Genomic DNA, 23,335 nt, shown 5'->3' with positions numbered 1-23,335 from the left:
AAACGGTGTCGCGAAAGCGAGCAAACTTCATCAGCTTGACACATTCATTGCACATCCAAAATAAGTTTGGGTTTTCCGCAAGTTTTTTCAAAAACGGCTTGTTAAGTTGTTTCCCACACTGCATATGTACCACATTTTTGCAAAAACCCATGCATTCAATAAAGTCGTCATCCGATTTGACGGTTTTCGAGCAGTGATCACATGCACTTGCCATAATGCGTGCCGATCTGAGAATGCGAACAATGAAATATAGATGGCGCTGCGGTCGGTGGAAAGTTTGGTGGTTAAGTCACAGAAGTTCACTCAATTACGTTCTTCGTTGATTTTTTCGCAACAAAGAAGCAAACAGGAGACACTTTCACACTGCACAATAACAATGTTAAAAACAAAATACTGAGTCGATTAACACGACAAACAACGATAAAAACTTCACAAATCTCGTCAAAAAGTAAAAATAGTTGGAGCGATTTATGTAAACAACTAATCGGTAGGAATACACTGAACCAAAAATGCAAACTATCGACATCGAATCCTTCTAAATAACAACTCGCTGTCTCTATCGATTACAATCGAACACGAGACCTGTCAATGGCCCTCGTTCGAGAAGGGTTCGAAGTGATTTTTTAGGATTTAGTGCTTCTGACAGGTCTATTGATCGATTGGAATGGCACTGACAGATAAACAAACGATAGAGATGGCGAGTCTTTCTCTAAAGGCGTTTAGCATCCTTAATGCAAACCAAAACTAACAAAATAATCCGCAAACGTAAAATGTATTCCTGTCAAAGTGTATGAATTGTTTAAAATCATTGCATACCGGTCGGTGACGGTAAAAAAGCGACGAAAAAGAGTAAACAGAGACAACAATCAGCCAAAGAACGACTAGAATTGATTACTTCGCACGAAAAGAAAAATAATGGTGTTGCTTAATTTTCCGTAACAATAAATGGTTATGTTGAGTTTTAAAAATGCAGTCGTTACTCTACATTCTTTAATTCTGCCAATTACAATCATTATCCAATGAGAATTGAAGTACATAAAATAGCCGATTTTTCTATTTCGCTCTTCAAATTTAACAACTGCAACAATGCTTACCTTTCATTTATCATCTTGCATTTGACAAGTGGTGTGGGCATTGTTACCAGGATTTCGGTTGAAAAAAATTTATTTGCTCTCAAATATACTAAAATGTATGGTCTTTCATGTGGTTGAAACAGTATTCAATTTTAGGTGCCCGCATCAGCGATATTGAGCCTGGAAATAGGCAATTTTTTAAAGAAAAGTGTCCATAACCTTTTAAAGAAAAAAGTTAGACCTTCGGTGTCTTGGAGAAAAATACTCGGCTTGAAGTTTTCAATAAGCTGTTCAAAGATTGTCTTAACAAAAAGTAAAAGATACGAAAGTTATACTAAAAAAACGTTTTTTTCAGGAACACGCTAATCTTATTTTTTAAATTTCTTGTATAACAAAAACTAAAAGAGATAGAGCTTTAATATATTCAACAAATTTATTCAAAATAAGTTACTTTACAACTTTGTGGAAGACTGTGGAGCTCTATCTTTCATCAGTAAAAAGTTTATTTTCGTATTTTAGATAAATTAGAACTACCCTAATAACTATTCCAATAAAAAGAAGCATCTTCTGATGTACACAAATTCATCCTAAGACATGATACGGCTAAATTATACAGTTTTGTCAGAAAGTAAAAATTCCTCCTAAATTAGCGATCTGGACCACTGTGCATTGGCTACCTATGACGGACCTTGATGCCCCAGGGGAACTCCGACTCAAACGTAATATCTCATAGGTTAAAAATCTGTTGAAAATAACATCAAATTACTTCGATTCACAGATCACTGGTGGCGAATCAATGATTATTGGAATATATTGTCCACTATCGATAATTCCGGAAGTCCCGGACATAAGTTCATATATGAAGGTTACGCGATATTCTCACTAGTATTTTTCACGTACCAGCTGAGCAATCAGAGACATTTTTGCGACATTTTAGGTGATTTGAACGTAAATTGAGTTTTTGACAGCTTTTTGAAGGGCATAACTCTAGTGTTTTTTGCATTATTTGACCATAGGAACTACATCTCGTTATTTTCGTTTTTCAAAGAAACGATTGATTTTATGCATTGCATTACGTCACCAAAATTATCCGTGTGATGAAATTACATCGTAAAATCGCCTAAAATAAGTCACTAGTTGGTTTAGTTATTGTTTAGATAACTATTTATCATGATTTTTTATAGAATTCGAACTTCTAAAGCGATAACAACAACAACGCCCGTGAACGCCCGCGATCACACTATACTCATTCGCTTTTAATTTTCTCTTTAACCCTTGTGAAGGCAAGCTAAAATCCTAACACAGGGCCTCTAAGGCCCGGTAATATTTTATACCCTCCCACAGCAATAGCATGAAAAATTCAAAACATATTGACCAATTTTATTCAGAAATACAAACTTTGTGCTTGAATGATTTGTCTACTCGAATTGATTGGCATTGTAGAATATTCACCCTTGGGAATAGCTAGAGTAAGCATTGGATGAAGCCAAAAGCTAAAATATGTAAATAAATAATTACCACTTTTCGAATGTGTCGAGCAATATCTTCAAAACAGGCTAAAAATGGAGAGCTTTGTCCTTGGAAAACGTTCGTTCACTCCATTTTCTGGCAACAATATTTGACAATTTACAATTTTGGCAGTTTTCGCTCAGGAGCAAAAGAATTGCCGAGCAAAACTTTGCTCTTCAAAACGCATGTCTCAAACTTCTGTCTTGCACTTGAACATATATTTGTCCCGTTTTCTATAAGACTTCCTATCTTTATACTACTGATTTGCGATCATAGGTGGTGTAACTTATAGTGTTTTCGTTTTTTCTTGGTGCTACGCCGGTGTAGTGCAAAGAAAGAGATAGACTGATTACACCCAAGTTTGAATGAGTGTAGCACCGCCTACACCAGTGTAGTGCACTGTCAAAAACGAAATTGCCACTAGTCAAATCAGAATACGCTGAGATGACAGCTTCGTGTGCTAGTATATTGATATTATATTACCCAAACTATGAATCCACAGCTTGCTTCGACGCTATGTAATAAAACGATATGGCAAAAACTCACCTATTTTATTCTACCATACAGACCACAAAAATGGCAACTCTGTTCTTGAATAAGACTTTTCACACACAAAATTCTTCAGATATATATTTCATTGAAGAAAAATTGTGAGGTTCTATTTGAACCAAACATTTGTTACAATGATATAACTACATGAGTATGCGTCAGACCGGCACAAAAATTAACTTTTTTCGGAACACCACCGAATGGTAATTGGCTCCAGATGTCCCATTCCAAATACAAACTTGTGCGGATGCTTCTGGTTTACTCACAAGAATTTTTAAATTTGTTTGAAAATTATATAAAATATCGGCAATGGAAACAATAAATTCAGTAAAAAACTACAAGGGGCAGCCCTATGGGGTAGACGTAGGACTATACTACTTAATGTAAAATATTTATTTTCTTAGTACTTAGTGTGTGGGAAAACCACCCGGACCGGTGAAGAAAAATCAAATTTTAGACAATATAATCACATCTCATGTATAGAACAAGATTTCTAGTTGCTCTCAAACAGATCCTAAAAGTGCCACAGGATTGTAAAATGGTTAATATTACGTCATGAAAATTCTATTCTTCCGTGACAATTTTTTTTTACCTGCAAAATGCCCTGTGTGTATGCAAAACTCATGATTTGTTGGGATATTAGCATAGATCGGAAAATCCTTGCCAACGCTGTGGACATTTTGCAGGTCACCAGAAGCTGTTCATTTTACCACCGCCACATGTTCATTTTACCCACTCGCTATAAACATGTCTCATTTTTGGACATGTTTAGAAATCAAGAATCATGTTTGAAAAAATGTGTTTATGTCGAAGTATTTTTACCAGATATGTACAAAACATGTCTAACAAGATACATAAGGTCATTGTAATATCTCATTCACTTATTACTTAGAAAATAATGACTTTGCTTAACGTGTTCATTTTACCGCCATTTCCCCTACCTACCAACACATTCGCCCAAAACATTGAACCCAAGCGTACAATGCAAAATGAGTCAACGCTGATGATGATGGGTAGAGCGAAAGAGACAACTAGTACCACCACGACACTATTAGCGCATTTCACCAAAATTCCACGCGGCCTTCCCCGATTGAAAGGAACGGCCGCGCTTAGCCCATCTGTCATAATATCGTGATTTTGCATAGCGAAGGGCTGAATGATAACACATTTTGTTCCAAAAAACAGCCCTGCGTTATGCAACACTTTGTGCAGGTTGATTATACCAGTTGCAAGTGGGGCCAAATTCACCAAGTTCCGTAAAATTCCTTTTAAATTACAGAATTGATAAAATTGCTTAGATGAGCTAAACTAATTAATCAAAGCCTGTTTTAAAAACTGTCCTTGCGTTTAAACCAAAATGGGAAGCTTATTACTACCACTACATTACTTAATTTCAAGCGCAAATAGCAAATACATGTGCTAGTTAAACCAAAAATTTACTGGCAACATTACAGCGGCATTTAGGAAGCAGTTGGAGCGGTCGCCTGTTGGACGACACAGGGTAGCGTCCCTCCACAGCCAGTGTAACGGACTTCTAGCTCAGCTGTAAAAAACACAGCGCAGTGAACTGCTTCACCAGCCGTTCAACAGGGAACTGAGTGTGTCTGGCCAAGTCCGTTCTTTAAATAGTAGATTATGACGTCATTCATAGAAGCGTTGCGCGCTAGGTACACCAATCCGTCGTACAGGGCTTGGGAAGCGCTATCTTCTGTGTGTTAATGCGCGATATTTTGACAAGGCTGTATATTATTTAATTTTTTAATGCTATGATATCAAAAATCTTTGGGTTTATCTATTGGAATCTATTCTTAGAAGCATTTCGGGGCGATTTGCACAAAAAATTTGAAAATTTCTCGTGAGATGGCTGAATTATATGCGTTTAAAATTGGACCACTTTTCGTTACATACCATTTTTGTAGAATTTGCAGAGTGCACCCCCATATCGAAAACAAAGACGTCCTACGTCAAAATGTCAATATCATCTTACGTAGCCTAAAAACCTCAGATATATAGCTGAAGATGAAAGGATTAACATTGCAGAAGACTGCAAATTGATCCGACTTTGATATTGTAATATAATATTGAATGCTGCCTCTCTTTCTCGCACATGGTTAGAGTAGGACATTTTCAAAAATCTTCTAGTCTTCGAACTTAAATAACTTTGTCCAGTAACCTCCAATAATTATGCAACTTTCAACAAGGTTGTTCGTTATTAAAAAAGCCACACCACCTGAAGTTTTCAGATATGCAGAGTAACTGTGGGAATTTTTATTGAATTTTGATTTTTTGTATCTGATTTTCCATATATTTCACCATAGAAATTACAAAACTCCTGTGAGTGAGCTGAGGGAAAAAGCTCATAAGTGGAATACGGTTTGTAGAGATAGTTACACTTGATTTAGTAATTTTCCGAAAAAAGTTCAAAAAAGTTGCCGGTTTAGTATGCGTGCACAGTTATGGGTGCATTGGAAAGCGTTTACGTGAGAAACATTACATGTCACAAATAAATGGTAAATGTGTTTTAACTTAATCGAAGATAAGTTCGTCAAAGCTTAGGAAATATTTATAAAAACTGAAAAGAATTCATCAAGATTGATTTTTGGATGCAAATATACGAATATTTTAATATCTAGTAGTAACTTGGCGCTTCTGATTCAGTTTAACCCAAAATTGCGTGTGCCACAAGATAGCACAACAGTGGTGATACTGTTGAGTAATATATATGCGCAATAAGCATGTAGTGAGTCGACTACGGACAGAGGTAGTCTCGAAATCTCGAAATCTTCATTACGTAACGATAAGTCCAACTTCCAACAAAGAATAAAAAAATGAAAGAGTGATACATATTTACGTTAATCCGGTTGTTGAGATCAGTCGCATTGCGACAAAGGACCTCGGAAAAATCATCAGAATTACATAATAGTTATTCGAGACCTTCCGGTTATCCTACAGGTGTGGCCGTCGTGTCTGGAAACATCAGTCTCTTCCGCACTATGTGTAAGCAACATGTAGTGTGATCTTGAAATAACCAAATCACCCATCCACTACGCTTCAACCTATCAAAACAATACAAACGCCTATAAATAGAAGCGACAGAATCTGTTCCTCACCTGTATGGTCTACGATTCACTCCGACTATCGATTACGTCGAGGGCCGGTGTCAGGAAATCTATCACTATTGTCACACTTGATTGCACCAATCTTGTCTTGTTTATAAATATATACCTAAAGTACATATATTGTTTATTATAAATATCGGAAAGGACACAACACAGATGATGTCTCATCTGCTTCTACTGATAGCCGGAGAAGAGCATAGCAGCAGAGAGAAAGCTGCCTTCAGACTATACCAAATGTCTACGTTGAGTGAGATGGGAATGAAAGTATGTAACATGATTATTATTGCACTTACACCAGTGAAGTTAATCAAGTGGAATAAATAAAAATGAATTGACAGAGAGTGGCCAGATGAGTACTTATTATAGTAAGCTGTTGCCAAAGAAGACCTAGCACACGCATTGCCGGCGTCTGCGGACGTGTATAAGGTGAGGGGGAAGATAAGCAATGATAACGAACCAATTTTGTATTCGCGTTCGATTTGTCTTATTTTTGCCTTTCTCATATAAAGAAAGGCAATGTAATCACCCCAAAGTCGACTTTTTAACAGAGGGCCGAGATTCATATACCTACCATTCGATTGAGTTCGTCGAGATCGGAAAATGTCTGTATGCCTGTATTTGTGTGTGTGTCATTTGAACTCGCAAGTTTCTCAGAGATAGCTGAACCGATTTACACAAACTAAATTTCAAATGAAAGGTATAACGCTCCCATAAGCCGCTATTACATTTTTAGTTGATCCGACTTTCGGTTCCGGAGTTACGGGTTGAAGAGTTCGGTCACACAACAAATTTCTATATAAACTGGTAACACCATTACAATCGTAATACCTCAGATGCTGAAAATCTACTGAAATAATCACCAAAGTGTTTCGATTCCCCACCCGTTGGGATACTTGAGCCATTTGACATACTTTTCAAAAATGCATATAATTTTGAAAACACGTTAATTTTGTTTACAAATAATATTGCATAAAGGGTAACAGCTCCCTAATTCATCTTAGCACCTCTATTCATCCCTCCCATTTGAACACATTAGTTAGAACAGTGTCTGCAATCTCTATTAGCTTAATATTCTAAGTTTTAAGAGCGACTTCAAGAGTACTATACTAACTCATAAAACCTGAATTGAATACTTTACGCTGACGTCACAAATGAACTCAATTCAAGTGTTGAACTGACATAAGTCAACATCTCAGCGGGCACATAAATTATGGGCCCCACTGACGGTTAGAATTGTTCTGCTTGTTTTGTTCGAAGCTCAGATACCGTACCACTGAGAACTGACATACAAGTGAAGTTTTCAACTTGTGTAAGAAATAAAACTGTCGCTTTGAAATGACAACAACAAGTAGCAACTTGCCACTAGCCGGCGCTTCGATCGGCCAACAATCGCTATACGGGACTTGTATGCAAACTTGGATACAATGGTGACTCACGCATGCGAACCTGTATCCGATGGTGATTTTCAACGTATTTTCATTCAAATGTTTGCACAGCTTTTTCGGGAAAGTTTGTTCCAGCTTATATGTCTGTTCTCTGTGACCGTACGGCATGACTCAATGTTTAGACATTTGTTAAAAAGTGAAAATATTGGATAGCCAATTGAAGAAATGTGTTGTTTTGGACAAGTCGGTGAATAACGAACTCGACTATCACAAAATTGTGTAGAATGAAATTGATTGTTTCTTGTGGATCGACCCTAACGCGACGAAAAATTCTTTAAAATGTTTCACAATATCGCCTTGATGTCAAAGAGAAAGTTGCAGGAAAGTTCACGGGCCTTTTGAAAAGCCTATTATTGTTGATGGAGAAACGCGACTAACTTATGAAAAGGTCGTAATAAAACAAAATAATTGTGTTGTTAAAACAAAAGTTAAAATATCTCGAGAACTACTACATTTTAGAAATTTTTTTTAAGAGCATTTCGATTTAAAATGGCGTTTAGAATCATATTCAGAAAGAAAATTGTATTTTTGACTGCAAATAGTAAGAATTATAAAAAAATGTCAAAAGTTGTTGTTAGGAAAACTTTTTTACCGATTTTTTCTCCATCACATTCAAAATGTTTCTTTTCTCTTTAGGTTTTTGGTAACAAAATATAAAAAATTTAAAAAAAATGGGTTTTTTCGCAATTTAAATTTTTATCATGAATTTTTGTTTTTTTGAAAAATGACAACATTTTTTTCAGTGTATATTTTTTTCAGACAGAAGTATTCATTCCCTGTAACTCGTTCTCAGATAGTTTTGCTGTGTAAAATACAGTAATCGAACAAAAAAAATTTGAAATTCATACGCGTAGAAACGTTTACGCCCTTTTGAAAAGTTGCTCTTGAGTCAAAATAATCTTATTACCTGTGGAAAATATTTAGTCTTGCATGACGGTGAAACGTGTAAAGTTGGAAGAATCTAAGATTTTAAAGATTTTCGGATCTTCGTGGAATTCCTCATATATCATTTTCATGGCTGTCATGTAGTTCTGTTCTATCTCACAAAAGTTTGCTGTTCTCAGCTATCGTGTGCGTGCGCTAGGGGCGAATGTCGTTTTGGAACGCTTTTTTTGAAAAATGTGTAAACCGAAAAACAAGATTTTTGTAGGCACCAGCAATTAAATCAAGTGCATTATCGTGATTTTGGATCTACAGGATATATTTTATTTAATATATTGTTTTGGGTGAGACCATAACTGTTTTCGTTTACTCAATGTGTTAATAATAGAATATGAATTAATCCAATTCGGACCTTTTGCCGTATATACGATCTAATACGCGATCGCGAAAAACCGCTTGAGAGAAAGTGTACGCAGTCGGTCAAGTTGTCAGGAAAACATAAGTTTTCGCAAATCGGTTGACAGATTTCGACGTTATAGCTATTTTTAGGTAGTTTGGCCCAGCTCATACTTTTTATTTCGATTATAGAGGTTTTAACCTTAAGTCGCCTCTTCGGGTTAGAAAAATCTCTTATGAACAATTTCTAACCCTATGTACGGAGTAGGGACTCGAACTCAGGTGCGCCAAGGCAATCGATTTACCAATACGTTACGCCCACCCACAGCAGCTCATACTTTTTAGTTTATGTTTACTACAAAGTTTTATATATCAAAGAGAATTTTTCATTTCACAATTCGAAATTTAGTAGAAATTAAATGGGAATAACTTTTGCCTAAATAGAAATTCATTTCTATTGCAAAAAATCGATAAGAAATGGGTACCCCAACCCTGCTTCAATTCGGACCTTTAGTGTACTTTTACGCAGAACCATAAGGTAAAAGATTGGAAAAAGTCGCCTTAGAAAAAAATGAGCGAAATTGATCAGGCTATCAGGGAAAAATATTTATTTATGAATCGGTTGACACGTTCCAGTTCTATAGCTCATAAACCCTTACTAGGTCCGAATTGGCCCAGTTCTCCCTATGTAGTAAACATTTCCACAAATATATTGAACATGAATCATAATTTGAATAAATGAGAAAGGCGCAATTGTACCACTAGGTGGATGAAAATAGGTTTTTTCTGTTTAGAATTGATAACTGTTGAGATAAACTTATTATTGTAAACTCATAAGAAACTATACATCTGAACACAGGATTTTCTAGCGTCGAATATTTTTTTCATTGGGAATGCGATGGGCTTCGTTAACATGAACATATCTTTTGAGGCATCACTGAAACTGATCAATCAGATTTCGTGCTGTTTTAATTAAGGCTATCCAATCTAAATTCAATGGACTTACGCTAAAAAAATCGGAGAAAATATTCATAATGATAATTTTGAGAACAGGGCGAAATGTCAAAACAATCCCCCCCCCCTTCATTATTAGTAAAACATAGATGGCGGAAATATAGTAAAGATGCTTGGCGCCACTTTAATATCCAAGATGGCGACGGCCGACTTAGCACAATTATTTATGACCAAACGATATTGGTGTATGAGGTCTCGTGAAAACACGCATATTGGTAGGGTTCTAAAAATTTATTTCTCAACCAGAAGTCACCATCTTGGATTTAAATGTGGCGCACAATTAACAAAAAAGTGGGACGAATCAATAGCTCCCCTTGGATCGCCTTCAGCAAAGTTAATGTTTAGTGTCTAGGCTTTCATATGGTTGCATCAAAGTAATTCGGAGCTTGGCCGTTAGAGCGGCATTTTACCTTACGTTTTTACGAAGCATGGTGGACGAATGGTGTCTTCGGAGAAGTTTTAAGCAATGCTATTCTGAAAAACTTTTTCAAAGTACTACCTATGTAGGTCCTGTAAGTTTTTTTGAATAAGAGTTTCAATAGTTGATTGTTACACCTAAACTTGCATAACTTCAGTCTAACAGTATACTATGCTATATTTCACCCTAAGGAGGAAAATTTGGTAAAAACCAAAATTTCTCACTAGGGTGAAAATTTGTTGGTAAGAACCAGTCTTTGTACAGGAGGGCACAAATCCTTATTTCATACTATGTTGCGTTTCGGCTTCGCCTCTTCAGAAACCGACACTAACGTATTGTCGGAATAGATTAGCGCCGGCTTGACGCAAATCCCTTAAAACTAAAACACACTATGTGTTTCAATCAAACGACTGATCAAACGTGATGTCCCGTTCGAGCAGAAGTTCTGTTTATGCCGATGAGACACAAGTGAAGCCGAAACTTGTCTTGGCTTAGCAGGCCTATGCGAAAGCACTATGCTATATTTCACCCTAAGGAGGAAAATTTGGTAAAAACCAAAATTTCTCACTAGGGTGAAAATTTGTTGGTAAGAACCAGTCTTTGTACAGGAGGGCACAAATCCTTATTTCATACTATGTTGCGTTTCGGCTTCGCCTCTTCAGAAACCGACACTAACGTATTGTCGGAATAGATTAGCGCCGGCTTGACGCAAATCCCTTAAAACTAAAACACACTATGTGTTTCAATCAAACGACTGATCAAACGTGATGTCCCGTTCGAGCAGAAGTTCTGTTTATGCCGATGAGACACAAGTGAAGCCGAAACTTGTCTTGGCTTAGCAGGCCTATGCGAAAGCACTATGCTATATTTCACCCTAAGGAGGAAAATTTGGTAAAAACCAAAATTTCTCACTAGGGTGAAAATTTGTTGGTAAGAACCAGTCTTTGTACAGGAGGGCACAAATCCTTATTTCATACTATGTTGCGTTTCGGCTTCGCCTCTTCAGAAACCGACACTAACGTATTGTCGGAATAGATTAGCGCCGGCTTGACGCAAATCCCTTAAAACTAAAACACACTATGTGTTTCAATCAAACGACTGATCAAACGTGATGTCCCGTTCGAGCAGAAGTTCTGTTTATGCCGATGAGACACAAGTGAAGCCGAAACTTGTCTTGGCTTAGCAGGCCTATGCGAAAGCACTATGCTATATTTCACCCTAAGGAGGAAAATTTGGTAAAAACCAAAATTTCTCACTAGGGTGAAAATTTGTTGGTAAGAACCAGTCTTTGTACAGGAGGGCACAAATCCTTATTTCATACTATGTTGCGTTTCGATTTGATTGAAACACATAGTGTGTTTTAGTTTTAAGGGATTTGCGTCAAGCCGGCGCTAATCTATTCCGACAATACGTTAGTGTCGGTTTCTGAAGAGGCGAAGCCGAAACGCAACATAGTATGAAATAAGGATTTGTGCCCTCCTGTACAAAGACTGGTTCTTACCAACAAATTTTCACCCTAGTGAGAAATTTTGGTTTTTACCAAATTTTCCTCCTTAGGGTGAAATATAGCATAGTGCTTTCGCATAGGCCTGCTAAGCCAAGACAAGTTTCGGCTTCACTTGTGTCTCATCGGCATAAACAGAACTTCTGCTCGAACGGGACATCACGTTTGATCAGTCGTTTGATTGAAACACATAGTGTGTTTTAGTTTTAAGGGATTTGCGTCAAGCCGGCGCTAATCTATTCCGACAATACGTTAGTGTCGGTTTCTGAAGAGGCGAAGCCGAAACGCAACATAGTATGAAATAAGGATTTGTGCCCTCCTGTACAAAGACTGGTTCTTACCAACAAATTTTCACCCTAGTGAGAAATTTTGGTTTTTACCAAATTTTCCTCCTTAGGGTGAAATATAGCATAGTGCTTTCGCATAGGCCTGCTAAGCCAAGACAAGTTTCGGCTTCACTTGTGTCTCATCGGCATAAACAGAACTTCTGCTCGAACGGGACATCACGTTTGATCAGTCGTTTGATTGAAACACATAGTGTGTTTTAGTTTTAAGGGATTTGCGTCAAGCCGGCGCTAATCTATTCCGACAATACGTTAGTGTCGGTTTCTGAAGAGGCGAAGCCGAAACGCAACATAGTATGAAATAAGGATTTGTGCCCTCCTGTACAAAGACTGGTTCTTACCAACAAATTTTCACCCTAGTGAGAAATTTTGGTTTTTACCAAATTTTCCTCCTTAGGGTGAAATATAGCATAGTGCTTTCGCATAGGCCTGCTAAGCCAAGACAAGTTTCGGCTTCACTTGTGTCTCATCGGCATAAACAGAACTTCTGCTCGAACGGGACATCACGTTTGATCAGTCGTTTGATTGAAACACATAGTGTGTTTTAGTTTTAAGGGATTTGCGTCAAGCCGGCGCTAATCTATTCCGACAATACGTTAGTGTCGGTTTCTGAAGAGGCGAAGCCGAAACGCAACATAGTATGAAATAAGGATTTGTGCCCTCCTGTACAAAGACTGGTTCTTACCAACAAATTTTCACCCTAGTGAGAAATTTTGGTTTTTACCAAATTTTCCTCCTTAGGGTGAAATATAGCATAGTGCTTTCGCATAGGCCTGCTAAGCCAAGACAAGTTTCGGCTTCACTTGTGTCTCATCGGCATAAACAGAACTTCTGCTCGAACGGGACATCACGTTTGATCAGTCGTTTGATTGAAACACATAGTGTGTTTTAGTTTTAAGGGATTTGCGTCAAGCCGGCGCTAATCTATTCCGACAATACGTTAGTGTCGGTTTCTGAAGAGGCGAAGCCGAAACGCAACATAGTATGAAATAAGGATTTGTGCCCTCCTGTACAAAGACTGGTTCTTACCAACAAATTTTCACCCTAGTGAGAAATTTTGGTTTTTACCAAATTTTCCTCCTTAGGGTGAAATATAGCATAGTGCTTTCGCATAGGCCTGCTAAGCCAAGACAAGTTTCGGCTTCACTTGTGTCTCATCGGCATAAACAGAACTTCTGCTCGAACGGGACATCACGTTTGATCAGTCGTTTGATTGAAACACATAGTGTGTTTTAGTTTTAAGGGATTTGCGTCAAGCCGGCGCTAATCTATTCCGACAATACGTTAGTGTCGGTTTCTGAAGAGGCGAAGCCGAAACGCAACATAGTATGAAATAAGGATTTGTGCCCTCCTGTACAAAGACTGGTTCTTACCAACAAATTTTCACCCTAGTGAGAAATTTTGGTTTTTACCAAATTTTCCTCCTTAGGGTGAAATATAGCATAGTGCTTTCGCATAGGCCTGCTAAGCCAAGACAAGTTTCGGCTTCACTTGTGTCTCATCGGCATAAACAGAACTTCTGCTCGAACGGGACATCACGTTTGATCAGTCGTTTGATTGAAACACATAGTGTGTTTTAGTTTTAAGGGATTTGCGTCAAGCCGGCGCTAATCTATTCCGACAATACGTTAGTGTCGGTTTCTGAAGAGGCGAAGCCGAAACGCAACATAGTATGAAATAAGGATTTGTGCCCTCCTGTACAAAGACTGGTTCTTACCAACAAATTTTCACCCTAGTGAGAAATTTTGGTTTTTACCAAATTTTCCTCCTTAGGGTGAAATATAGCATAGTGCTTTCGCATAGGCCTGCTAAGCCAAGACAAGTTTCGGCTTCACTTGTGTCTCATCGGCATAAACAGAACTTCTGCTCGAACGGGACATCACGTTTGATCAGTCGTTTGATTGAAACACATAGTGTGTTTTAGTTTTAAGGGATTTGCGTCAAGCCGGCGCTAATCTATTCCGACAATACGTTAGTGTCGGTTTCTGAAGAGGCGAAGCCGAAACGCAACATAGTATGAAATAAGGATTTGTGCCCTCCTGTACAAAGACTGGTTCTTACCAACAAATTTTCACCCTAGTGAGAAATTTTGGTTTTTACCAAATTTTCCTCCTTAGGGTGAAATATAGCATAGTGCTTTCGCATAGGCCTGCTAAGCCAAGACAAGTTTCGGCTTCACTTGTGTCTCATCGGCATAAACAGAACTTCTGCTCGAACGGGACATCACGTTTGATCAGTCGTTTGATTGAAACACATAGTGTGTTTTAGTTTTAAGGGATTTGCGTCAAGCCGGCGCTAATCTATTCCGACAATACGTTAGTGTCGGTTTCTGAAGAGGCGAAGCCGAAACGCAACATAGTATGACTAACAGTATAGTTTTGTTCTACATTTTTCCTCCGTACATTCTAGAGAATAATTTCTGGTACCACTTACATCACTTAAAACCACTAAACCACTTAGGTGAAGCGCCGCGCTAGCAGCCGAATTCCGAGCTACTTTGAAGCAACCACACGAAGGCATATATGCTAAGCAACTTTCATTTATTCCACGTTTTTCAATTTCTGACCCGATTTCCAGCATCTGCTCTTCAAGCCAATTACCATATTATTAGCATTATCGACAATATTGTTCAACCAGAAGCCAACAAATCCTATCCGCCACTTACATATTTCCGTCACTAAATTCGTTATCAAAGACCCGGGTAACCAACCAGATTTGTACCCTTACATATTTTGGACCCTTTGGATGCATTTGCCATCTTTACTGCCAAGAGTTTCAAATTCGTTTGCTTTGATGAAGGCAATTACATTCTTTGGGTTGCTTTTTAATTAACAACAACAACATAGTTAATTCATAACAAATTGCTTCAAATTAATCAAAATTGACAGTTGCAAAAATGCACTGGAAAATGATTCATGACTCCACGATTGCCAAGCATTTCTCTAGTAGTAGTGATATATTTTTATTTTGGATTTAAACGCATAATATTGTGATTTTTCAATGATCTATTAATTTTGTCTGTCTTTGGATCATGCATTTTACGTATAAAATAAATAGCGTCTACAATATGTCGTTAAAAATTGATACCAATTTTGTTTGGACACCGCTATATTTTCTTTCATAATAGTTTTTGTATATCATGTTAAAATATTCAAAATGTTAAAAATTATGTAACGGTAGATCAAATGCGGATTTCATTTGGGTAAGTAAAACGCGATCGCACTGATAGAGTGATAATGAGGTTTAATTATCTTATGGCGATTTCGCTTGAACCTGAAACTAAGTCAGGTTCTAACCCCAACCGCTGTCAGTTCATACATTTTGACAGCAGTTGGGGTTAGGAACTGACTCAGTTTCGCCTCAAACGAAAACCACATTAACAATGTCGTTGCTAAACATTCGCTGTCAAATATAAACGTAGTTTGCTTTGATATTTTTGCGCTATCCAAATTAGGGAGGAAGCAAATACAAATACATAAATGAGCAAATTTCATGCTGTAAAGAAATGTCTGTTTCAAGTTTATGCCAATTAATAAAAACAATTGACAGTTTCCCTCTAAGAATTATAGTTTTAAAATAGACCCATGTATATAATAGTGGGGGGGAGTTATTTCTGTGATGTTGGGATTTCGCCCATCAAAAATAATCAAAGGAATCAAAATAAAAATTTGGACAACATTTGATTTGAACAGTTTAAATAACACGTGCCCAAAAGCGATTGAAATTGAAGGTCTCTCAAAAAAAAAAATGAAAAAAAAATTTTTTTTCAGAAAACCACGTAATTTGAGCATTTTTGTGTTACAATCTTTTTAAATTTAAAATATCCGAAAACTTTCCGTTTGTAACTTTTAATAGTGTGCTCGAACTCAACCAAATTTCGAAAATTACCGATCACTTTGAAAAAAATAATGAGTTTTCATATAAAACGTATGAAAAATACGTGTATTTCTTATATAAAACTTCAATCGCTTTAATGCACGTGTTGAAATTGTCTAATTTTGGTCAAATTTTGGCAAAATCTTTTTGACACCTTCATTCTTTTTTTGACCGGCTATGGACGAAATTTCAACATCGCAAAAATAACTGCCACCCTAGTATATATTGCACAAAAATCAGGGACAAATGCATATTTTTCGACGTAATCGTAAAGTCACTACCTCTAGGGTTCCAAAACCGGTTGCTTATCCCATAACGAGAACTACAACACTCTCCCCGAAACGTTGAAAATAACATAATCTAATTCAGTTTCGAAAGTAGGACAAACAAAACCAACGTTTGACACATAAGATTCCACAATTAACGTGACAGGGTAATCGACTGGATGGTGATGCAATTAAACACATCTAGCGTTCAACATTTATAAAATCTCTCGGATGGAAACCACAAGCTACCTAAACGATGAAAATCCATAGGCACTCACCTGACGATCAGAACTTCAAAGTACTAAGTTTTCTAATGGGTATGATAGCTAGATTGCATGCGCCTATGTATTCTGTGGAGTGAGGTGATTATGGTAACCGATGGTGAGCGCGAAGGAGATAAGACTGGCTACTAGATTGGATCCACCTCTTGAAATGTGATGGTAATGGAAGGAGAAATATTGTGCATAGTAATGAGCCTATTTTGAACCCATTCATAGTATCACCAAATACAAATATTATAGTATTTGGTATCACCTTACATATTTGAAACTGTTGTTTAAAACAGCATCTGCCATTTTTGTTCAACGCATTGGCTCCAATGGTAGGGTAAAAATTGCGGCATTCAATTCGTGTTTTCGTTGCGTTTAAGGGGGATTTTTTCGAAATTTGAGTGAAGCGAATTAAAACTTTTGTACAAATTTGTTTGATTTTGATCTGAAGTAGATATTTTGATTTCATCCTATACAAATAAGTGTGCGTGTGTTCATTGCGCTTATTGATTTTTATGTGATTCATGTCCACAGCTAATTCACTCCATTTGCTAGCATTTTTTTGGATCATCGTGCTTTATTAATTCGGTGTAGCGCATTCATTCAGTTATTTTCGATTCAAATTCAGTTTCAAACTGAATTATGTTTCTGTGCTCGTTCTGAGTGGGATTATCGAGAAAAAATGCATCATACAAAGATTACCCAGTTCACTTATGCTCTAAAATTTAAAAGATGCCCCATTCTACCTACACATGCAGAAATTTTTTTTTAATCTCATATAATATGAGGGTTGAATCAACAAATTTCTCAAGTTGTTCTGTGTTCAATAAAAAATGTAGGTAGATATAAATAAAATAATTGTTGAAATAATTCTGAAGAATTTTTTGGATCAAACATGAAAAACAGCTGAATCAAAAAAAAAATTTAGTTGGTCTCTTAGTATCAACAATCGAAACAACATACAACTTTGTTGATTCAATAAATTAGTTAAATATTTGAATCAACGAATGTGACGCTTTGAAATGGAAAAACCATTTTGTTAGTTCAAACTGTATCTTTCATTGATTTAAACTTAATAAATACTTGAATCAAAGCATTTCGAATATTAAAGTAAAACCAATTTTATTTACAAATATGTATTATTTCAGGGTGCTATCTCAATTCTATTTTTGCAGGGCATATGGTATGAATCATCGACCCTTGGAACATTCGGATAAACGTCAACAATCATAACAAACGAAATCTATTGCTTCTCCAAGGCATGATGATATAGCCACGGTTTGCATTAGCGATTCCATTTTGTCGTGTGAATTGACGAATTTCAGGGATCTTTTAAACAAGAGTATTCGTGTTTCCTGCTTAATATTCACAGACAATAAATAATCCACATTCCACTGTATAAACGGCATCCAACTGTCGCCCTCTATATTAAACTTTGCTGGCTCTACGGTCGCTAGAAAGAAAGAGAAAAGTAACCGAGAGCTAAATTGAAAACACAAAAATAATTCGAAATAATTTAACTAGAGTGGAGCACGACAGAATTGTATACTTTACCTGCGAGACAATTTCGTGTAGATACTTAGCCCAGTGATCAGTGCAGTTTCTAGCATGCTTTCTACAGTTTCTCACTATTTTATAAAAAACATCCGCTGAGCAACGGCCAACTTGCGAAAAATCTGCACGTCTATTTCGTCGCACGTGTAAATAACTTTGTTGTTTGGTGGAAGAAACTTTTGTTTCTTTATCTCAATCCAACAATGACTATCAAAATAATGCAGTGAGATCTTTTGAATCAACCAGTAGCATGTATTTGCTTAAATCACGGATTTTTTTTAAAAATAAACGATAATTTTGTTGATCCTCGAAACGCACAGATAACAAAACTTGTAAGATTAATTTGATAAATATTTTGGTTAATCCAACCCAAAAACCCATTTTTTTTCAATATGTTTCTAGAGTTAAAATAATAAAAAAAATCTTATTTTAACCCATTATATCCTAGCGTATGAAATTTCATACGCAGAACTATCCATCGTTTAACGCGTATTTACTGCAGAATTTTGGATTCTAACTACTTTATTATTGCACTAATGGGATCATTACAACTCATATTTCATAGTGAAACTGCCATTTTTTATAATTTTGTTTACATTGTTGAACCGTGTATAGTTGGGGCTAATGGCGGCTGAAAAGTAAGCAATACATTCAATTGAATTTTATTGTTGGAATTCATGCTAATAATTCCATTATGTGACAAAACGTTCTTACAGGTGTAAAAGAAGTGTTGTCTATCAGAAAATTCGAAGAAATATGTCAAACAACTTAAAATTTGTTATTTTTATTTAAGCGTACGAAATTTTTGGCACGAGATATTTTCATTTTCAAAACCATTTTAAGCGATGATTTTGTTTTTCCCATAATCTTTGATACATTTTTTGGTGGAATTGAAGATATCACTGCCTTTGAAACCCCTGGGTTATAATGGGTTAAAATAAAGAAATAATTTATAGAATCAAATATGGACAATTCTTTTGCGTGCACATATAACAAATAAATGCTTTAAATGTTAATTCGCATTAATTTATGTTTCCTCTGAACTGAAAGCTTAAATTCTGTGTAAAACTTTAGTAAGCTTGCAAGTGAATGAATGAAGTAGGCGTTGGAACTGAATGCTGGCTTCGGTAAATGCAAACAGAAATAGGCAACGTTCTAAATGTTATAATTATACATTCCCCTATGTCGCTGAACAGCAGATTTTTTTTTAAATCGCAACTTTTTTTAAAAAAGAATCATGGCTCTCTCAAGCTTTTTCAAGAGTCGATTCTTTTGATCGATTCGCAATTCACTCGCCCATCTCTAGTACACAGTGTCAAATATTTATGAACATTTGCCGAACTAACAATCGTCTCATTACCCTATATGTGAACGTGATTGTAAAAATGTCTCACATGGATAGATTTGAATGTTTTTGTCATCTTGTCGTCAAAGAACCTATTGAATGAAACAAATTCTTACAAGATTTCTCGACAAACATATGATTACGGCTTAAAAGCCAACTGTCAAAATTCTCTTTGAAAGTAAATTCCGGACAAACCGTTACTGACTAAGCATAGTTCATAGCAGTTAATGAAAGAGAAAACTTTTCTCTTTTGTTTACTACCAACATATGCGATTGGTGAGTAACGGTTTGTCCGGAATTCCCTTTCAAAGAGAACTTTGACAGTTGGCTTTTAAGCCGTAATCATATGTTTGTCGAGATGTCATCAATTTTTGCTTTTTTCTAGAGTCGGGTGTCATTTATTTTTTCCCAAAGCGAGTGTGTTGCGTAAATTTTGAAAATGAATACATTTTCCATTGCTATATTTTTACCATTTGAAACAAACCCGTTGAACGTTCATTGTGATATGTTGTATACTACGTAAGACTTGTTTAGATTTGTGGAGGGAAACTTGAAGTAATTGCTGGTAATCCGCGGGTAATATATTTTTCGGATTTATAGTGGAATTCCAAGCACGTAACAGACTGAAAATAATATATTGATAGCAGACAAGCTTGATGTTAAACCGTGGGGATCTGCAACAACCCAGCGTGATTTCGGAGGGGTCCGTCGAACGATAAACGTACTGCTCTATAGCGAAGACTACATATTAAGAAGACTGATATCTCTTTCCCTCCCCCATACAAACAAGAGGCGACAGAGGTTGCAGCACCTCTATCGTATGAGGCTAGGAAGCTGAATGTAAAAGTGTATATATCACTATGGGTAGTACCACCTTTATCCGCAAGCTGCGTTGCTGTTACTGTCTCCAGATTCTAGACAGAGTTGCCAGTCTTTTTGATATGAAGTCTTCGTCTATAATAATCGTCGTTAATTCTACCTACCTTCTGTGTGGCGTATCTACCGTACAGACAATATAGTGTCGTTGTCTCCGGCTGTGCAATGAAAATCAGTAAACCACAGAAGAAAACAGAATTCCGTTTGGGGTCATGCATAAATGACGTAGCATTTTAGGGGGCAGGGGGGTACACCAAATTTGTGACGAAGTGTGACGAGGGGGAGGGTAGGGTCAGAAGTTGTGCGACGTAGCATTAAGTTTAATGTTTTTGGCGGGTATCAAAACCCATTAATTAGAGAAAACAATTTAATGTTCCTCCATTCCTAAGTTGATTTTCACGCGGTTTTTCATTTTGTAAATTTTACTGTTCGCGGAATGGCAGGCTCGCAAAGAAAAGGATAGATTTTTCATGCGGATTTAAATTTCCACATTAGTTAGCTAATATTTCTAACTAGTAGACTTATTTTGGTAGCTGAATTAAATTTTCTTTCGGATTCAATCAAAGAAAATTTAGTAATTTAGTTGAGCTTATGCTTCCTAAAACCGTTGGCAGCTGCAGCTTTGTGAACTTTTCTTCATGCTTTATGACATGTAAAATTCTAAACAAAACTATCCACACTATATTTGTCATGAAATGGGCTTCTTTTGTAGGCAATTTGCTGTTATAATGAAAATGTTGATAAAAGTCGTCAAACATTTAGTAAGGACATATATTTAAAAGAATTGAAAAACATATGTAATTTTTTCATCTCCCGGTCACGTTGCGGGGGGGGGGGGGGTTAGAGATATGCTACGTCATTTACAAGGGGGAGGTTAGAATTTTGTGACCAAATGCTACGAGGGGGGAGGGAGGGGTCGAAAATCGCCAGAAAAAAGCTACGTCATTTGTGTACGGCCCCTCGTATATTAATAAATTCACCTAAGACATACGATTCGCGAAGTGGAATTTTTTTTATAAATTTATTTTTTTTCCTTGCAATTTTATGAAATGTATAAGTTTCTACTATATTGTGTTAAACGTGATTTTAGAAGTTCCAACAGGCCATTGTTCGAAGCGGCCACCTGACCGCCATAGGACGCTGTCGGCTTGAGATGCGCGCCTCAGGTAGAAACCTTTTCATGGCATTATGCGCGTTCCCAGAATGCTTCGCATTGCACTGTACTTATGTACAAGTCTCGAGAACGTATTTCACGGCTTGATCTGTAGAGAGCGCCACTGCTGAACTGCGTCTGCTTGTAGCGTATCCGAATAGTTAGTATTCAGGTGCTTTCCATGCAGGCCTGCCAAGTGCCCGTGTTTTGTCTCTCGTAAACATGTCGAATTTGTTGAAAAAGGGCACTCGCGGCAGTAAAAGGCACAGTAGAGGACCCTTTCAAGGGGATCATTTCTCTCCAGGAGTAATCCGAGGTTGAGAAAGGACTGTTATACGGACGCAGACTAATCGAGAGTTATCAAACAACCACAGAAAACGGTGAAAAACAAAAAAATGTTGGTCAAAATTGTTAAAATCACTTATTAGTCCGCCATGTCGCCAAAACCTTTTTCATTCGGAATAATCCATAAAATCTACAAATTGTTTGTATTCACTAGTGAGCTTGAGCTTGTGGACCACCCCTGGCTGCTACTCCGTTATCGATCTGGACTAGCTGAAGTTGCACAGAGAATAAGTAGATAATTATGCTTGGGAGTAGCGAAACATCTTTCAATGTGCAACTCCTGGTAATCCAAAAGTATTGATCAATACCAGCACCGGCCAGGCCCGAACGTAGATCGCGGAAGGAAACGGAAGGAATGGTTAATCCGAAGCTTGCTTTTGCTAGAGGCTGTATATACTACTACTGCGCACTCCACAAGTATCACAGAAGGAGGATATTTTTGATAGTAAGAGTATAGAAGTTGGATCACTTCTTCTTTACCGACCCCAGAGAGGTGACTTCACTATCTGGACTAGATATCGATCCACCAAACTCATAGACCGGGGACCAACGGCTTCACTTCCCTTCCGAAGGAAGACGTGACCACAGATTTTTCACCTCAGAAAAATCCCAGCGATCTCGGCTGGAATTGAACCCAGATAAATTGGAATGAGTTGCAGTCACGCTTACCACTCAACCACCGGCGCGGTCACTACAAATTGTTTGTATTCACTAGTATTAATTAAATATTACAAAAGCGCTAAAATTCGATTTCAAAGTTTGAGATCGCACCATTACGTCGAATTTGAAATTCTTTACCCGTTCTTGGATCATTACTTCAAATAATTTAGCTTACTTTGGAGCCTTATTATTAGTTCTGTGTTTCGGATCGATCCTGGGGCAGCAGGCTGTACGCAGTTTTGAAATTCCACCCGCACCTAACCTTAGACAGAACGTCACCACGAGCGCCATTTTGTTTTTATTCGTCATGAAAAAATCTGTACATGAAAATTTAAGACTTTTGAATATGAAGATGTAAGATGAATCCTAAAACTGTTTCCTTGTATGTTTTTTTCATTAGCTCACAAATAATTCTAAATGTTGCTTACTTTTTGATCATTTTAATGAGAACCTCCCCTTAAGATGACCATGGAGCTTACCCCCGTATATAATTTCACCGCGTGCCTAGTTCAAGTCTAATAAATTTCAATATGTAAGCTGAAGCAGGAAGCTCCATGCAACATGCAACATTTGGTAAATCATAACAACGTTAGAATCCAGACTTCCGTACATTTTTTAAACCGAAATGTACATTATTTCGAAGTTTACCTGTAGTTGCGATCTGAGACGGGACTCGCCGATAGATGTTTTCTTTTCCTTTTTTTCTACTCACCCTATCGTTCGTCTCACATAGCCTTT

General features: G+C 37.0%; 1 protein-coding gene across 3 annotated transcripts in view; it reads right to left on the bottom strand.

Moving 5' to 3' along the window:
• The window catches only part of LOC131691021 (D-aspartate oxidase), a 95,597-nt gene that overhangs the window by 29,314 nt on the left and 42,948 nt on the right, over positions 1 to 23,335 (bottom strand). Inside the window, exon 1 of one of the 3 annotated variants that reach the window (XM_058977156.1) lies at positions 16,674 to 16,789. The exons of 1 other annotated variant lie outside the window; for it this stretch is intronic. The gene's annotated coding sequence lies outside the window, so the exon portion shown is untranslated. Of the gene's footprint in view, positions 1 to 6,241; positions 6,479 to 16,673; positions 16,790 to 23,335 lie in introns of those variants that run through there. One more of the 3 variants, XM_058977154.1, reaches the window with a different exon arrangement.

This window comes from Topomyia yanbarensis, chromosome 3 (genome assembly GCF_030247195.1).
Source record: "Topomyia yanbarensis strain Yona2022 chromosome 3, ASM3024719v1, whole genome shotgun sequence".
NCBI classification, from domain to species: domain Eukaryota; kingdom Metazoa; phylum Arthropoda; class Insecta; order Diptera; family Culicidae; genus Topomyia; species Topomyia yanbarensis.
The sequence above is the reverse complement of the archived record's forward strand: the minus strand, read 5'-3'. Positions and strand labels throughout refer to the sequence as shown.